General features: G+C 41.8%; 1 protein-coding gene across 8 annotated transcripts in view; it reads left to right on the forward strand.

The window, feature by feature from the left end:
- Window positions 1-16,654, forward strand: part of EEFSEC (eukaryotic elongation factor, selenocysteine-tRNA specific) — a 266,019-nt gene that overhangs the window by 34,736 nt on the left and 214,629 nt on the right. The gene's annotated exons all lie outside the window — the stretch shown is intronic.

Consider the following 16,654-nt stretch of genomic DNA (forward strand, 5'->3'; position numbering starts at 1 on the left):
TTTTTTTTTTTTTGCTCCCTCTGGAAGCAAATGGAATCTCTTTGCCTGGCACATATTTCCTAGATGAGAGGAAAAAAAAAAAAAAGTACTGTATACTTGTTATTGTACTTCATTAGCTTTTTCTAAAAGCTTTTAAAAGTACATAATGAGGGGATCCCTGGGTGGCTCAGTGGTTGAGTGCCTGCCTGCGGCCCAGGGCATAATCCTGGAGACCTGGGATCAAGTCCCATGTCGGGCTCCCTGCATGGAGCCTGCTTCTCCCTCTGCCTGTGTCTCTGACTCTCTCTCTCTTTGTGTCTCATGAATAAATAAAATCTTTAAAAAGAAAAAAATAGATAAAAGTACATAATGAGAAAACTTGCCATGGTAACCAATAAAGTTTCTTTTCGAGGAATGAATATTTTCTAGGAAAGATAAGAGTCAGTTATTTTTGGTTTGATTTCTTCAGCTGAATCTTCCTTTTATCTCAAAATCTGTCTCGGAAGGCAATCTGGGGACATTTTAGCAAGCGCCCTGGTAACAGATGTGTGTCATCATCCTTTTCCTGACACATCTCCAGGCCCGAGAGGCAGCTGTACAATTGCAAGCCGTCCACAGAGCAGTAGGTGGAACCCATCTCCATGCCGACTCTGGGACTGTTCAGTGCACAAGAGGGCAGTGTTTGCTAACGGTCCTGGATGGAGATGATCAGTGGGTAGGTTAACAGGTCAGCATAGTTAGAATGACCTCGGACTTTTTTAAGACAAAATAAACTGTAAGCCAGAGCCACGATGGCTTCCCATATATGCCTTTAAGCGCCTGACCCTTCCGAAAAATAGCTGCTTGCTATCTTTTCCTTCCTAAAAAGAAAAATATTTTTTCTTTCAGCGTTTATTTTTTATTTTTTTTTAATCAAATGAAAGTACAGTTTGCGGCCTTGTACCTACAATGGCAGAGGTTAGAAAGTGTTGCGAAAGCAAAACAACTGCTTTCTAATTAAAAACCATATGGAAAGATTTTTGTTTGAAGCAAGGGGTCAAATGTATATTCTTCCCCTTTCACATCAGTGTAAAGATTATCTGACTTAACTTTTAAAACATTTGAAGATGTGGGCTTCAGTTATCAACCTTTCTCTGCAAGTTCATGGTATCAACCAGAGAAAGGAATTTCCAGGAGAGAAAAAAGGTGATCTCCCTGCCTCCCGGGGGCACAATCTACTATCTTAAATAAGCTATGTCTGCTTTTGTATAAGGATCGACTTGTTTTCAACTCTCTGGTGCTCTTCTGTATAAGTTTTCAGGCCAGAGAGACGCATATTAATGTGTGCCACACCTCACCCCTAGTCCCACTAGACTGCAGCCTATGTCAGGACTGGGCCCTCACATCTTTTCCCCCCAACCTGAAACTGTGGTGCCAGGTATCTGCAGCACATTAACACCCCAAAGAGCTTAATCTATAGCAACAGCTGCAGCCAGGACCAGAGCCCCAAGGAAATGCCAGAGATGACGGAGGGTGGGATGGTGAGGTAGAAGAAACCATACATGAAGTGGCAGTGCCCCTTTCCCTTTCTGAGCCTATTGCACACCTGGAATACAGGTGGTTATCTTGCTTGGAGTGTTTGTATCAGAGAAATGGAACATGTAGTAGGAGCGGTTATTGTGATGTTGATCCCTGGGCTGTGGGGGGTTGTTGGACGTCAGGCTAGAGACACAGGCATGGATGGTTGTGCTTTTATTTGATTCACTAAGCATGTCTATCGCTCGGCCCCTCTGAGCATCTGCAACAAGACAAAATGAAATCTGGCGGGGGATTGGGGGGTGCTACGCTGCCGCCCTGATCCTCTGATAGCCATCAGGAAAAGCTGGGTTCCCAGGCTTAGCCTATATGAAATCAGATGTCTTCTTCTAATCTTTTCTAATCGCAACATAAATCTTCCAAAGTGAGTGTGTCTATAAGATAGATGCTGCATACTGTGGAATATATTAGTATGTGTGACATCCTCACAGTCTTTAATTGATCAGTAGGATTTCATACAGAATTTGAATTTGACAGCACCGAGTGATGAGAACCACGGGTGGCCTTCTCTTTTGCTTCCCCCATGAAACTCCTGTCCTGGCTTTTATTAGAAGGGCCTGGGTAGGAAAGGAAGGTTTTTGAGCTGCAGGCTTTCGAAAGAGGCTCACGCCATGTTTTTCCAAGAACATAATTTCTGAAAAATGCCGGAGCCCTCAATTTCCAAAGCAGCCTAGTTTGTAAGGGGAATGAAAAGTTGTTTCTGTGTGTGGATTCTGGGTTGTTTTTCATCTTCACTCCCTAAGGCAGGGCTGGCAAGCGGGGAATGGGACAGATGTTCCTTGGTAGTAATTTCCAGTCAGATTCTTGAATGCCTTGTATACTCTGGGTCACCGTCAGCTCATAATGGAGCAAAATTGAGTGAGAATTCCTGCAATGAAAGACGTGAACGGCACACCGGCGAGATATGATGGTAGAGATAGAGTGCATTCTGTGAGAAAATATTTCCAGTGCTATCTGTAAAATTCAGATTGAATAACCATTCTGAAGTGCTCCCTTTTAAAAGAGTTTCCTTCCACAAGCATTGCAGGCTGAGTAAATACCAATAATTTTTATTTCCCTTCTCCTTATCATTCCCCCTACTGAAATGTTCCTGCACAGCCTATCTGGTCTTTTCAAGTGAGCATCAAATGATTAGTGTCAGCTTCCAATTTGAATTATGATCCGCATTTCAAAACACAAACTGCTTCGCATTTGCATTTGGAGGTAATTATCAATATTTACCAATACTGTAGAAGAGTTAGAAGTAGAGGAAGTGCTGCTGAAAACAGAGTCCCTAGATAAAGATAGCACCAGGGCTGGTTCGTGCCCACAAGTGGATGATAGCAGACAGGCTCAGAGGTCTTTCTGGCTCCAGCCTGGTCCACAGCCTCTCAGGTGGGTGAGGGGGACTGCGTGCACCCAATTGCACAGCAGTCTTTTGGGAAGGAGAACTCTGAAGAGTCTGGGAAAGCTGTTCCTGCCGCCTGTGGGAAATGCTTACCCTGGTCTCTGCTCTCAGACACCATCCCCTCTCTGTTTCCTCAGGGTCTGCACATGGGCCTGGTTCGAGTACCCTCTGGTGAAAAGGGCTGGAGAAACTAAGGGCTGCTCTGAGACCTTTGTGGCCTCAGCCCCCATCCCCCAGCAGCCTGGAAAACAGACGAACATAAAGAAAATGTGCTGACATTTCACATGAAGTAGAGTTTGTACATACTTCTGTCTGCATTGAATCCTCAGTGTACTGGTGGCATCCTCTATCTTAGCAGACATTTAGTTCAACTTTGAGTAATAACAGTTTTTGCCTTTTTCTTTTTGTATTTTGGAGCCAGTAAACATTTTTAAGTTTGCAGACACTGTAAACTTTGGTACTTTGCTTGTCATGCCTAATTAATAGCTGCCTTTGGGAAATCCAGAAGGAGGCTTCAGACTTTGTCTCACGGAACTTCCCAGAGAGTGAAGAGGCTGCAGTGCAGAGGCCTGGGCTCCAGAGTCAGAGAGGCAAGATTTAAATTGGAATTTTGGCTGTTCTAACTAGCTTATTATAGGATTGTGGACATTTTGCTTTTCTGAATCTTAGTTTCTTTGCCCATTTGAAAAGGATAATGCCTATCTTCGGGGTTTGCTGTTGGGCTTAGCAGTAGTAACTTTGATGCAGTGAGCCTCCCTCTGGGTGTGTGGTAGAGGCGCAGTGAATGGAAGCTGCACTCCTGCCACTGTGGCCTGTGGACCAGCATTACGAGGTTTGGTGCAGGACTGCCTCCACTTCTGAGGTTGTTGGGGAGAGTCAAACGCCCTCTTCCCTCAGCATTGCAGACAGCAGGAAAGAGTGCTGGAATTATGCAAGAGCTGTGTTTCAAAGAAGGAAATGAAATTCTTGAATTTTTTAAGGCAAAGAAGAGGAGGGAAAAAAATAGATTCATTGTTTTACTTGGCTGTTCAACAGGATGCAGGACAAAGCTAGCCTCTCTCCTGTCTAATGTATGTCATCATCGGCGTTCTTTCTTTCTCTTTTTCTTTTTCTTCCCCTCCTCCTCTTCTTTCCCCTCCTCCTCCCTCTTTCTCCCCTCTCCTTCCTCCTCCCCTCTCCTCCCCTTCTTCCTCCATTCCCCCTCCCCCGCCCTCTCCTCCCCTTCCTCTCCCAATTTGTACTGCAACAAAACCCCCCTTTTCTCCCAAGTCATTCTGAGGTTCAGAGCCTGGGATTAAATCTCATGCTGTGGAGATGCTCTATTGCTAGGAATTATTTCCTCTTTTGTGGTCTTTGGTCTCAAATTCTTCAACATTTCCTGTTGCTTTCAAAGAAAGGTGCCAGGTGCCAGCCCCATGGATAGTTTTGGGGTTCGTGAGGAGTGCTGTAAAGAGGGGCAAGCAGGAGCTCTCGTGCTCTCACGGCCCCACTGTTGCACAGCCAGGACAGTAGGTGATGGGGCGACAGGGTGAGCAAGGTTTGAAGGAGGATGGGCATGGATGGAAAGCGCACTGACCTCTGGGTGAAGTCGGTCTGGTGTCAGGCCAGGTGGAGGCTGGCAGATGCTGCGGGAAGCTCTTTGGGAGTGCTGATAAAATTCAACAGCTGCTCACCATTTAATGAGTACCAGCAGTTGGCCTCTGCCAGCCCAGCACAGTACAGGCTTCCGAAAGCCCAAGAAAAAGACATGGTTTCTGCTTATGGGGACCTCAGTGCTGGGAGAAGCTTGCTCAGCCTCTCTTCACAACTTGGGAGGACACGGGTTCAGTGGTGAGCCCCTGATGAGGCACTCGGTTAACTCCTCTGGCACGGGTGATGTGCTCACCCCCAGGGTCTGGATTTGCACCCTGGCCTTCTGACCCTAACAGTGGCTTGTGACACCTCTAGCTATGCTGATTTAGAAGGAGTGGTAGAAGCAGCCAGTTCTGTGTGCTGGTCTGCGTTTAAACCCCAGCTCTATGGGTGGCTTGTGATGATCCATTGCTCTGAACCTCCATTTTCTTGTCTTTAAAATGGGGAGAATCACCTTGCAGGTTCTTGATGAGAATCCAGTGAGATCAGCTATGTATAATGCTTACCTCTATGCCTGCAGCCTAGAAAGTACTCAACAAATGGTGTTAGCTATATGATCATAACTAAGTATGATTTGATTTAATCTTTAAAAGACTGTTCATGTAAAAATAAATTGATTTATTTTTGAGTCAGAAGTCTCACTTATTTTTGGTTGGGAAGGTAGGCTGGCTGGATGGCATCTGATACCATAGATAATATATGATTTTTGCCTTATTTTTAAATTGGTGAGGATGTAATTGGGGAGAAACTAAATTAACACACTTGAAGTAATCAGAGTATCAGTACTTACCTACGTTGATGGGGCTATAACATTGTGGGTGCAGTTGGAGTTGAGGAAGGCCCTTGATGGGGGAACACGGGACAGAAACAGAAGAGAAATGTAGCTGGTTTATTAGAAAGCAACGTGTTTTGTCTGCCAGGAGAGATCAGTCTTCAGGAAGCCTTGGCTTGTTTTATGTTCAGAAGCGGGTAGGTGCCAATCACTGCTGAATGTAAATGTGCCCCCAAATTTGTGATTTAGCTTTCCTTGAAATAATTTTTGTGTCAGTATTAAAAGGAAAAACAAAACAAAACAACCACTACAAAATAGCACAAAACAGCATGAGTGCAAACATGATATAATTTTAAAGCTTGAGGTTTAGAGGCTGAGAAACTGAATTTGAATTCTGGCCTCTGCATTTGTTAGCTGTATAATCTTGGGCAGTTTACTTCACTTCTCGGGGCCCTGACTTCCTGGTCTGCAGAATAGGAAAACCATTTTAAGGATTAGAAGAAATATATCTGGTACCTGATAAGCTTTTAATAAACATGGCTATTGTTATCACTTTTCCTACTGATATAATAAAGGCTCCCAGTCCCTTGTGACTCTATGTTGCCAACTATAAATGTGGGCTTCCCTGAAATGCTATAGTTTTTTCTGTAGTATAATGAACATACTGGAGTGTTGATTAAGTGCTCGGTTGCAGAGAGGTTTATAAAGGAATTTACATGACCAAGTTTGGGAAGGCTCTTTTTTGTTAACTCCTTATTTAAAAACCAGGACCAAAAAAAGTCCTTAATAGCTTAATATTTTTAGAACCTGAGCTAGACCTATGTATACACCCGGGGACCAATTCAGAAAACCTTAGTTTTTCTAAAGAATTGTTGAGGGTGCCCTCCATTCAATTGAGGAAACAATTTTTTGTTCTGGATTTACTGTTTATTTTTTGGGCATGCACATTTCCGAATATATCAAAAATAAGTGATACATTTTCAGGTTTTTAAACTAACAGTAAAACATTAGACCTTTGTGGGGAATTTAAAAAGATCTTGTTGACTTTCAGTTTCCCTCTGATTTGCATGACTCTGAAATTTCTGTAGGTTTCCTATTGTTTAGCTAAGCCAGAAAACACTCTGTTTAGGGTGGTAAAGAACTCCTATCAAGCCAAATCTTACTACATCAAACTTGAAAGAACCTCCCAAATTCTTTCATTTTATGTTTTGCTATAACACAGATTGCTTAAACTAAGTGGGAAATTGGCTGTGAATTTTTGAAAATATGGAGATACTCATTTTTGTCAAATTTGTCTTAAAGGAGCAGGCTCAAGTTTCTTTTTATAAATGGGAAAATTGATTTGTAAAGAGATGAATGAAGAGTAACAGGAGATGACATGTGGCACGTTTAGAATTTGATTGGAGAAATCACAGCGGTAAAAAAAACTGGTTGACTTTCTTTATGTAAATAATAGGCCATCCGGTTTTCAAAAACAAGCTGATTGACGAAAACACACTGGACTTCAAGGTGTATTTCAGACTGTTGGATTAGTTTATCTGTGCAGTGGTACGTGTGTACAACTCATGGCAAGATAGCTTATACCATAATAAATGCATGTACAGCAAATAAAATGGGAGTTCAGAATCACAAGTTATATAGTTAAAATGTGTGGACTAAGTCATGTTCAATGAAAGTTTTATTATTTTGGAATGAGGTCCTTTCAGTTGTCTTAAATGTCTCTTTGGGGCAGATTTGAAAACCATCTTATTTTCTTGTAAGTGAAACATTCAAATACCATGTTTTTCCACGAACCTTTTCAGAATGTAAAGTGAAAATGGAAGTAGTTTTGATGGGTAACTTGAATTTTGGGGGCTGAGGAGAAGCACTAGAAAATTTAGCTCCTGAAGATCAGTTCTTTATAAGAAGGTAGTAGCATCCAGACAAACGATCATGTGAATATTTGCTAAACCATAACCAGATTTTGCTGCTGTTGTATTCAGACTGAAACTTAGTTTAAAAGCGAAATTTCTAAATGAAACTTTAAAAAAGTTGCTTGCTTACATTTTAGGGTAAGCAAATTGGTAGAAATAGCACATAAACTCCAAGGACAAAATGGCACTTTGTTTTTTCATGTTCAACTCCTTTACTTGTTGACATTGCAAAATTCATAGTGGATCTTTACAATGGGACATTTGTGATTCCAGGAGCCCAGAACCCTAAATGAATTCAGATGGACTTACTATTCTTTTCCTGTAACATCTCTCAGAACCTTTTTGCTTTACCATAGACCAAAAACTGTCTTCACTGTTCATACTTCTTATTCAGTTAAATCTCCAAATCCCTGTTATTATTATTGTAATTGTTATTTTATTGTAATAATTATTGTTACTATTATTGAACAAGCTTTGGATGTTTGGTTTGAAAAGATTCCACTGAGCATTTTGATTATGGTGATTAGAGTGTGGCGGGAAGCTGAGTAGTGAAGTGATGCAGGGATTTTATGTATATTTCTGGGGCATTTTCACTGTGATACCGGGAGTAAGATTTTGTTTTTACAAGCTAGAAGGGTTGCTGTGAATTCTAACATTTGGGAATCACAGCCTTAATTCCAACTTACTCTAGTGAAATGAAAACAAGCCCTTGATAGTGTTTTAATCTCTTGAATGAATGAGACCTATTTCTGATTCCAAGTTTACCGAAGCAGCCTCTCCGTTTCCCGAAGTGCCACTTCCCAAGGTGGACAAAACATGTTCTGTGCAGGAGAAATGTGAGATGCTGGCTGCATGGGGGAGGAAGGGGGGAGAGGAAGCTGTTTGCAAAACTACTTAAAATAAATTTGAGGGGTCAAACATGGAACACAGTTGCAAAAGAGAAAGGAAAAAAATGCCTTAGGTCAGTGCAGTTAAAATAGCATAGGCATTCACATTGGCTGGAGGGTTGTGTATTTCTTGCTAATCAGATACAATCGGAACAGATAATATTTGAGTATCAGAGGCTAGATCTCATAGCCCCTATATCAGGGAAATTAACCTAAAGGTGCATGTTTTAAAGGGTTGATTTTGGGGGAACAAATACCATTTGGAAGAGAGATGCAAGCTGTGTTTACCTTGTCCGAAGAGCGTGCAGATGTGTCTGGCTTCCCGACTTGGAGCTTGTCTGTCAGAGGCAGCCCTGTCTTGGGCCGAGGTAGACAGGCTTGCGTTAGCACTTCATTTAAAAGCGATCGGTACTTTTAAATTAAACATGCAAAGTTATCTTGGTGAGGCATTGAATGGGAGGTTGCTGGATTATTGAATTTGGCCCACAATTTAGCCAGTTCAGCAGGGATTTTGGGGTCTGAAGCAATTAATATGCAAGTACATTTGAGTCAGCAAGGTAGGAGATTACTGTCTTATCAGGGTAAGAAAAATTTCTCTTCCCAAGATCCATACTTTTTAGGCAGTAGATAAAACCCATTGTTTGAGGTTCATGTTTAAGAGTGACCACCTCAAATTGCCAGATTTTAACCACCAAACCACACAAGAGGGAATAATTGCATTATGCTTAGCATAGGGGAGACCCTAGTTTCCTTTCTCATGTTTTCATGTTCTTTCTCTTTTGTTCCCCCCTCCTATAGATTGGAAGAAAACTTAATTTTCTTTGTTGAAAAAAATCATTCATTGAACTGATCAAAGCACATGAAATTGTTTTTGTCCTGTCAGGTTGAATACCTAAAAAGATAAAACTGAAAAGGATTTCAATATGTGGCTAAACTCTTGACTGTTCTATGAATCCAGACGTGCTCCAGCCAAATTGCTGTGTGCTTTCCTAACAGTAAGGACCTGACCGGAGGGTAGTGGCTATTTCTCTGATGAACCCCTTCTCCTTCTACGGAGCTAGAGCCCATATACCTGTTCTTTTCCACCTGGCAGCAGCGTTCAGGCATGACATTCATTTTTGTTGTGTGACACTTAGCTTTGCAAACAGTGCCTGTGCCATCTTGGGGTGGGAGTGGGGTGATTAATAGAATTTGCTTGTCTTTAAGATGGGAAAAGTAAGACCTTAAAGGATTGTGAGGCTGGCATGAAAAGATGCATGTGAGTTGTTGACACAGCAAGTGACAAGCCTACAGTGCCAACTCTGGGGATGCCTCTTCTTCATCTACTCTACTTGGTGGGAGATACCAAGTCCTGTGGGAAGGGAGCATGGCAGGCTATAATAGAAGCAGGAGCCGGCAGGCACTGGGAGCTGTGGATAACTGAGGCGTAGAAATTGTTGCTTTATTCCAGAAGACAGGGACACCTGGGTGGAGTAGGAAAGCACATGTGACATAAAAATGAAAAATACCAAAAGAGTAGCTCATGGAATGGTAAAGTCCTTTATTTCCATATTTTCTATGGAGACCTTTTCCTTCTGGAAGCTTTGATTTGACTCTCTGCCTTATTTCAGGAATTTGGGGACCTCAGTAATTTGAGGGAAGAGCATTAATTCCTGGGTAGCAGGCAGTCCTGCCAGGGCCAGAGTTTGCCTTCAGAGGGTGCAGCCTTGGATGCCTGAGGGGCACATCAGGACATGGCCCTGGAATGCATGGCTGACTGGCCACATCCTTTGGGCAGGTGACGTGGGAACTGAGCCTGGGCGTGAGTGGGTGTGTGGCCTGGCTCCCTGGTAAAGGGCCTTCAGGGTTTCCTAGGGGGCCCTACCCCTTCTATCCAATGTAACTGCCTTTCTATTTCAGATGAAGGATAAAATACTTGGGAGAATAACTTTCATTGTTTCCATTCCCAAATCCTTTTCTGTGTGTGGAGAGCATTCTGAGTTTGTCTGTTTGTTTACTGTCCTCCCATCAAGACTCATAGCCTGTGCCGACATTCTTCTGAGCAGATCACATGTGCTTGGCAAACGGGTGGGTCTTCTGAGCACATTTTTTGTGTTTTCAGCCATGGTCCTTATTCTCAAGGGATATTGCCAGCCTCCATCCTGATTCCAGATTTAGAAGGAAAAAAAAAGGACACAAAACAAAAAAGAAGCCTTGATATAAAATGGAAGTGGAACTTGGCAGCGGCTAGTAGAGATTGCGATAAAGAGTTTTGAAGTGTCTCTCCTTTGAACGGTCTTTCTTGTTGGAGAGGTACTTCTCTCCCAGCTCCTCTGACCCTTGCAAATGCCCCAGCTGGGCGGATAGGGGTGGGCTCCTCATCACTCCGGGACTGGGTGTCTGTAATTTCAGCAAAGTCCTGAGGAGTAAGAAATGAAACAGGAACAATGCAGGGTTAATATTGCTAAATCCTTTTTGTTTGTTTGTTTGTTTTTCTTAATGGGAGAAAGTGCCCAGACTAAGTTTATGGATGGCAGCTAAGGATAATAAAGCTCTGTGCTTGAGTCCCTGTTATTCTACATTATCTCATTTAATCCCCACAATAATTCTGGGAGGAAAGTTGGTTTGTTTGCTTTTTAAATAAATGAAGACCAGGTGAGTCAGAGACATAAAGTAACTAACCCAAACTGTATAGTAGGAAAGTGACTAATTCAGGATTTTAGTTTTTTAAGATTTAATTTATTTGTTTGGCAATACAATCAGGGAAGAGAGAGAGAAGCAGGCTGCCCACTGAGCAGGAAGCCTGCGCAAGGCTCAATCCCAGGACCTAGGGATCATGACCTGAGCCAAAGGCATGTTTAACCTACTGAGCCACCCAGGCACCCCTATAATTTTTTTTTAAAGTATTTATTATGTTTTTGATTAGGTAATACATGCACATGGTAGAAAATAAATAGTACTAAAATACATACAGTGAAAAACTATCTCTTTCTCCTGTCTCTGTGCCCAGTCTAATTCTCCCCCACAACATATCAATTTTCATTTATGAATATATTCTGGAGATGGGTTTGTATCAGTGTAAAATAGCTTTACTTGATTCTTTTTGATGGCAGCATACTACCTCACTCCCTCAGGATGAGCCTGGGCTATTTTAAGCAATGCTGAATGGACGTGGCTATTTAACTTTTACATTTGTATGCACGGACTATGGGATGGATTCCCAGCAACAGAGCCCTGCCTGGAACCTGGGTTTCCTGACTCCCAGGCCTGTGCAGACGCCGTTGACTGCTCTCTTCTCAGCTGGGTCTGGTGGTGTTCTTGACTAGAGAGGGCAGAGGGCTCCCACCAGTCCTGCTGCCATCAGAGATGTGGCGACAGCCTCTGCTTTGGCTCTTGGTCTGCCTTCAGCCAGCCACTGAGAGGGCGGTGATCTTGAGGAGGTACCATTACTAGAGAGAAGGAGCAGCAGGAGGACTTTAAAAAAATTTATCCTCTATTTTGTGCTCTGTAATCTCGTCTTTCGGAATCTGACTGGCCCTGGTTTGAATTCTAGTTGTATTTTATTAGCTGAGTGACCTTTGGCAACTTATTTAACATTTCAGGTTTGTAATTAGTAAAATTGGTGCTCCCAGTACCTACCTGGGAGTTGCTATGAGAAAATAAATACTCCTGCTATTAGATAGTAGTTAACATTACTGAGTTCAGGGACTGTTGTAAATCCTTTCAGCTGTGTTGTCTCATCTAATCCTGTGAAGCCCTCGGTGAGTTAGACACAGTTCCAATCCTTCTGTTCTAAAGTGACTCAGGTAGGTCCTTTCTGAGAGCCATTCCTGTAACAGTGGCAGAGTAGACATTTAATGCCCAGTTGTGGCTCCGAGTCCACGATTCCAATCACTAGACGATGTGGGCCTTCCATAAATGTGGCCAGCGTTGGTTCAGATTATGGTTCTCTACTCACTGCAATGTGCTTCTAGTGAAATGGAATATACTTCATGCTAGAGACATCATTTCTTATACTTCTCATGCTAGAGACTCATTTACTCTCAAAACTCTTGGAGTTTTGCTTCTTACCATGCTTATTAGGAATGTGACCTGGAACAAGATACATCATCTCTTTGCACCTCATTTTCCATGTCTATAAAATGGAGATAGCAGTACTTTATCTTCTCATGTCATGGTGAGAATGGATGCATGCATAGCACCTGGGTCGGTGCTTGGCACATAGTAGATCTTGGGTTAATAATGTGTTGGTTCCTTTTTTGTCTTCATTTGGCCGATTTATAGACTACTGGAGACTATGTGAGGGTTCCTGAGAATGATGTGCCATCAGGTTGCTTTCTGTTCATTGTCCCTGTGGGAAGTGATTGTATGGAGTATTAACTTAACAGGAGTAGAGGCACTGTTGGGACCCTGTGAAGACATGCCTTCCGGAGTGCGCAAGAGGGTGCTGTGGACTGCCGGCAGTAGCAGCTGTGCAGAGCAGCAGGCCTGTTCCTGTAGCTCAGCATGCGTTTATAGTTCCCTAGGGAGATGTAGGGCAACACAGCATGGAAAGGGTGTATTTGATTGGTCTGGCCTTCCAAACACCCTCAGGTCCTACCAATAACTATCTTAACATTTTCTTCCAAGCTTTTTTTTTTTTTTTTTGAATGGTGATAAACTATACATAACATAACATTTACTTTTTAAACCATTTCTAAAAAAAGATTATTTATTTATTTATTCATGAGAGACACAGAAAGAGAGAGAGAGAGAGAGAGGCAGAGACACAGGCAGAGGGAGAAGCAGGCTCTATGCAGGGAGCCTGACGTGAGACTCGATCCTAGGTCTCCAGGATCATGCACTGGGCTGAAGGTGGTGCTAAACCGTTAAGCCACTGGGGCTGACCTCTAAACCATTTTTAAGTGTGCAGTTCGTTGGCATTAAATATGCTCACATTGGGATGCCTGGGTGGTTCAGCGGTTTGGCGCCTGCCTTCGGCCCAGGGCGTGATCCTGGAGTCCCAGGATTGAGTCCCAGGATTGAGTCCCTGCAGGGAGCCTGCTTCTCTGTCTCTGCCTCTCTCTCTGTATCTCTCATTAATAAATAAATAAAATCTTAAAAAAAAAAACAAAAAAAAACCGCTCACATTGTTGTGCGACCATTGCCACCACGTGTCTCCAGAACTTTTTCATCTTCCCAAACTGAGACTCTGTTCCTGTTAAGCGCTAACTTCCCATCTCCCCCTCCCCCAGCCCCTGGCGCCCACCACCCTACTTGCTGTCTCTGTAAATTTGCCTGCTCTAGAGACCTCATGTAGGGGGGAATTATATGGTATTGGTTCTTTTGTGACTAGCTTCTTCCACTGAGCACAGTGTCCTTAGGGTTCGTCCGTGTCGTAGCCTGTGTCAGAATTTTATCCCTTTTTAAGGCTGGATAATATTCCGTTGTATGAATGTTCTTCCAAGTTTTTAAAGCATAGATTATAAATACATAAGCATACATATATACTTACCAGTATATTTATTTATAACAGTTGCGTTTTGCATTTTGCTTTGACTTACAGCATTTTAATTTCTATATTATTACTTCATTTTTGTGAAATAATATTATCATTAGTGACAACAGGCTGTTTTGATTCTCCTTGAAATGAAGGGCATCTGCTTCTTTTCCTTATCTCTTACATAATTAGTTATGTTAAACTCTGTATTTCTAAAATTAACATTTCTCACGGATACCAAGAATTTTGTGGTCTACTCTGTCTTATTTTCCTTTTGAGAGTCCTGGTGTGTTATAAAGGGTTAGCAGTAATAGCTGTGTTTTTGCTTTACCTAGTCCTGGTAAGAAATACAGGTCTATTATACCTTATTTGTAACTCCAAAATTCAAAAAACTCTAAACATTGAAAGTATTTTGGGGGGGGGGGAGTTTGGATGCATGCCTCATCTGACCTGAGGCTATTTATGGCTATTGTTTTTCCCATTGCATGTAAATATTAAAATATTTGATTATAGAGAATGGCCCCATCCCTGTTAGGATATCACATAATATATGGTTTATTCTTGTCTGCACTGAATTATCTTTTTTTAGAAGTAATATATTTAAATTTATTCATAATTTCATAATTTAAAGTATTTCATATGTAAATTTTTAGTTAATGGTATTACATGGACATCTTTCTATGACATTAATGTATAAGTGCATTCTTCTGTGTGATAACCATATCGTGTTTTTAAAGAACTTTTTATAACAGCTTTATTGAAATATAGTTCACATATTATACAATTCAGCCATTTAAAATGTCAGTTTAGGGATGCCTGGATGGCTCAAGGGCTGAGCATCTGCCTTTTGCTCAATTTGTGATCCCAGGGTTCTGGGATCAAGTCCTGCATCAGGCTCCCTGCAGGGAGCCTGCTTCTCTCTCTGCCTATGTCTCTGCCTCTCTCTGTGTCTCTCATGAATGAATAAATAAAATCTTTAAAAAAAAAATAAAATGTCAGTTCAATGGCTGTTAGTAGTTACAGAGTTGAGTAACCATCAGCACAATCAATTTTAGAGTATTTTCATCACCTTCAGAAGAAGCAGCATACCCACAAGCAGTCACTGTCCATTTCCCTCTTCTCCTTGCCTTAGGCAACCACGAATCTACTTCCTGTGTCTATATTCCTGTGACATTTCATATAAATGGAATCATATCAGTATATGACTTTTTGTATCTGACTCTTTTCAATTATGTGAATAAGGTTCAACTGTGTTGTGATATGAAAGGTAATTTCTCCACATCCTCACCAAGACTTGTTACTGTCTGTCTTTTTTGATTATACCTCTCCTGGTGGTGTAGAATGGTAGCTCATTGTGGTTTTGATTTACATTTCCCTAATGACTGGTGATGTGGAGCATCATTTCATGGGGCCATTAATATATCTTGTTTGGAGAAATGTCTGTTCAGCTCTTTGCTCATTTTTAATAAAATTTATTAGAGAGAGTGCGTGGTAGGGAGGGGAGGGGCAGAAGGAGAGGGAGAGTCCCAAGCAGACTCCGCACTGTGCATGGAGCCCAACACAGGGCTCCATCCCATAACCCTGAGATCACAACCTGAGATGAAACCAGGAGTTAGATGCTCAACCGATTGTGCCACCCAGATGCCTCTCTTTGCTCAATTTAAAGTTGGATAATTTGTTTTTTTAGTGTTGTGTTTTTAGTATATTCCAAATAATCAGATATATTATTTGAAAATATTTTTTTTCCATTCTCTGGGTTATCTTTCCACCTTCTTTATAGTGGCCTTTGAAGCGTAAAAGTTTGTGTTTTTTTTTTTTTTTTAAGATTTTTTTATTTATTCATGAGAGACACACAGAGAGAGAGAGAGAGAGAGGGGCAGAGACACAGGTAGACAGAGAAGCAGGCTCCCTGCAATGAGCCTGATGCAGGACTCATTCCCAGGACCTCAGGATCACGACTGAAGCCCAAGGTAGACCCTCAACCACTGAGCCACCCAGGCATCCCTGAAGTATAAAAGTTTTTAATTTTTTTGCAGTCCAATTTATTTTATTTTATTTTATTTTTTTTGTGGTAAGAAACTATTGCTTAGTTTGAGGTTACAAAAATGTATGCTTATATTTTAAGTATTTTATAGCTTTAGCTCTTACACATACATCTTTGATCTATTTTGGGTTAATTTTTGTATACAGTGTGGGGTAAGAGGGTCCAGCTTCATTGTTTTGCCATTGTTTTTCATTTTTGTCCAGTTGTCCCAGTAACATTTGTTGAAAACACTATTCTTTGCCCCAGAGAATGTGTTGGCACTATTGTCAAGAACCAGTTGACTGCAAATGTGAGACTTACCTGCACTCTCAGTTCTGTTTCATTTATCTGTATGTCTCTCCTTATTCTGAAATACTTTAAAAAAAAATTCTGAATTCTGAAACACATCTGTCCCCAGAATAATAATAGATTGCTGTTGCCCCATGGGTAGGGCCCTGTTTTTCCAGCTTCTCAGATAGCAGTATATTTACCTGCTTTTCTTACCATGTGATCTCCATAGCGCACCTGAGGAAAGCCTAGCCGGGAATAGAACTGAGCCTCATCATAGATTCTCTAATGTCCACACTATCACTTTTTTCAGCATGATAATACCATTACTTTTAGAATCCCAGCCTTGAACACAGGTATAAGATGTTGTAGGCACCAGCTGGAAGGTTGAAGCCCCCAACAAGTCACCTATTTTTGAACACCCTATTATACAGGTGTGGGCACCCAGGGACCATATTTGAGCCTGGTAACCTTGCCCACCTCCAGCCCCATCCATATTTAATTGGCCCAGGGATATATGTTCTGGCACCAAGCTGGAATAAAAAGATGTCCTCCCTGGGAATTTGAAAAATAGGAAGAAGAGGCAGAGAAACTAGGAGTCCTGAGAAATGGGCATTTTGGTGGAAATACTTTGTAAGACCAGAGAGAAGGCTTCTGAGGTCCCCAGAGCTCTTCTGCTTCTGGGTTTCCCTAGAGGTACCCAGCTGGGATCCTTCTCATAAATCCTCCTTTTTTTTTTT

This window comes from Canis lupus, chromosome 19, assembly GCF_048164855.1.
Source record: "Canis lupus baileyi chromosome 19, mCanLup2.hap1, whole genome shotgun sequence".
NCBI lineage: Eukaryota > Metazoa > Chordata > Mammalia > Carnivora > Canidae > Canis > Canis lupus.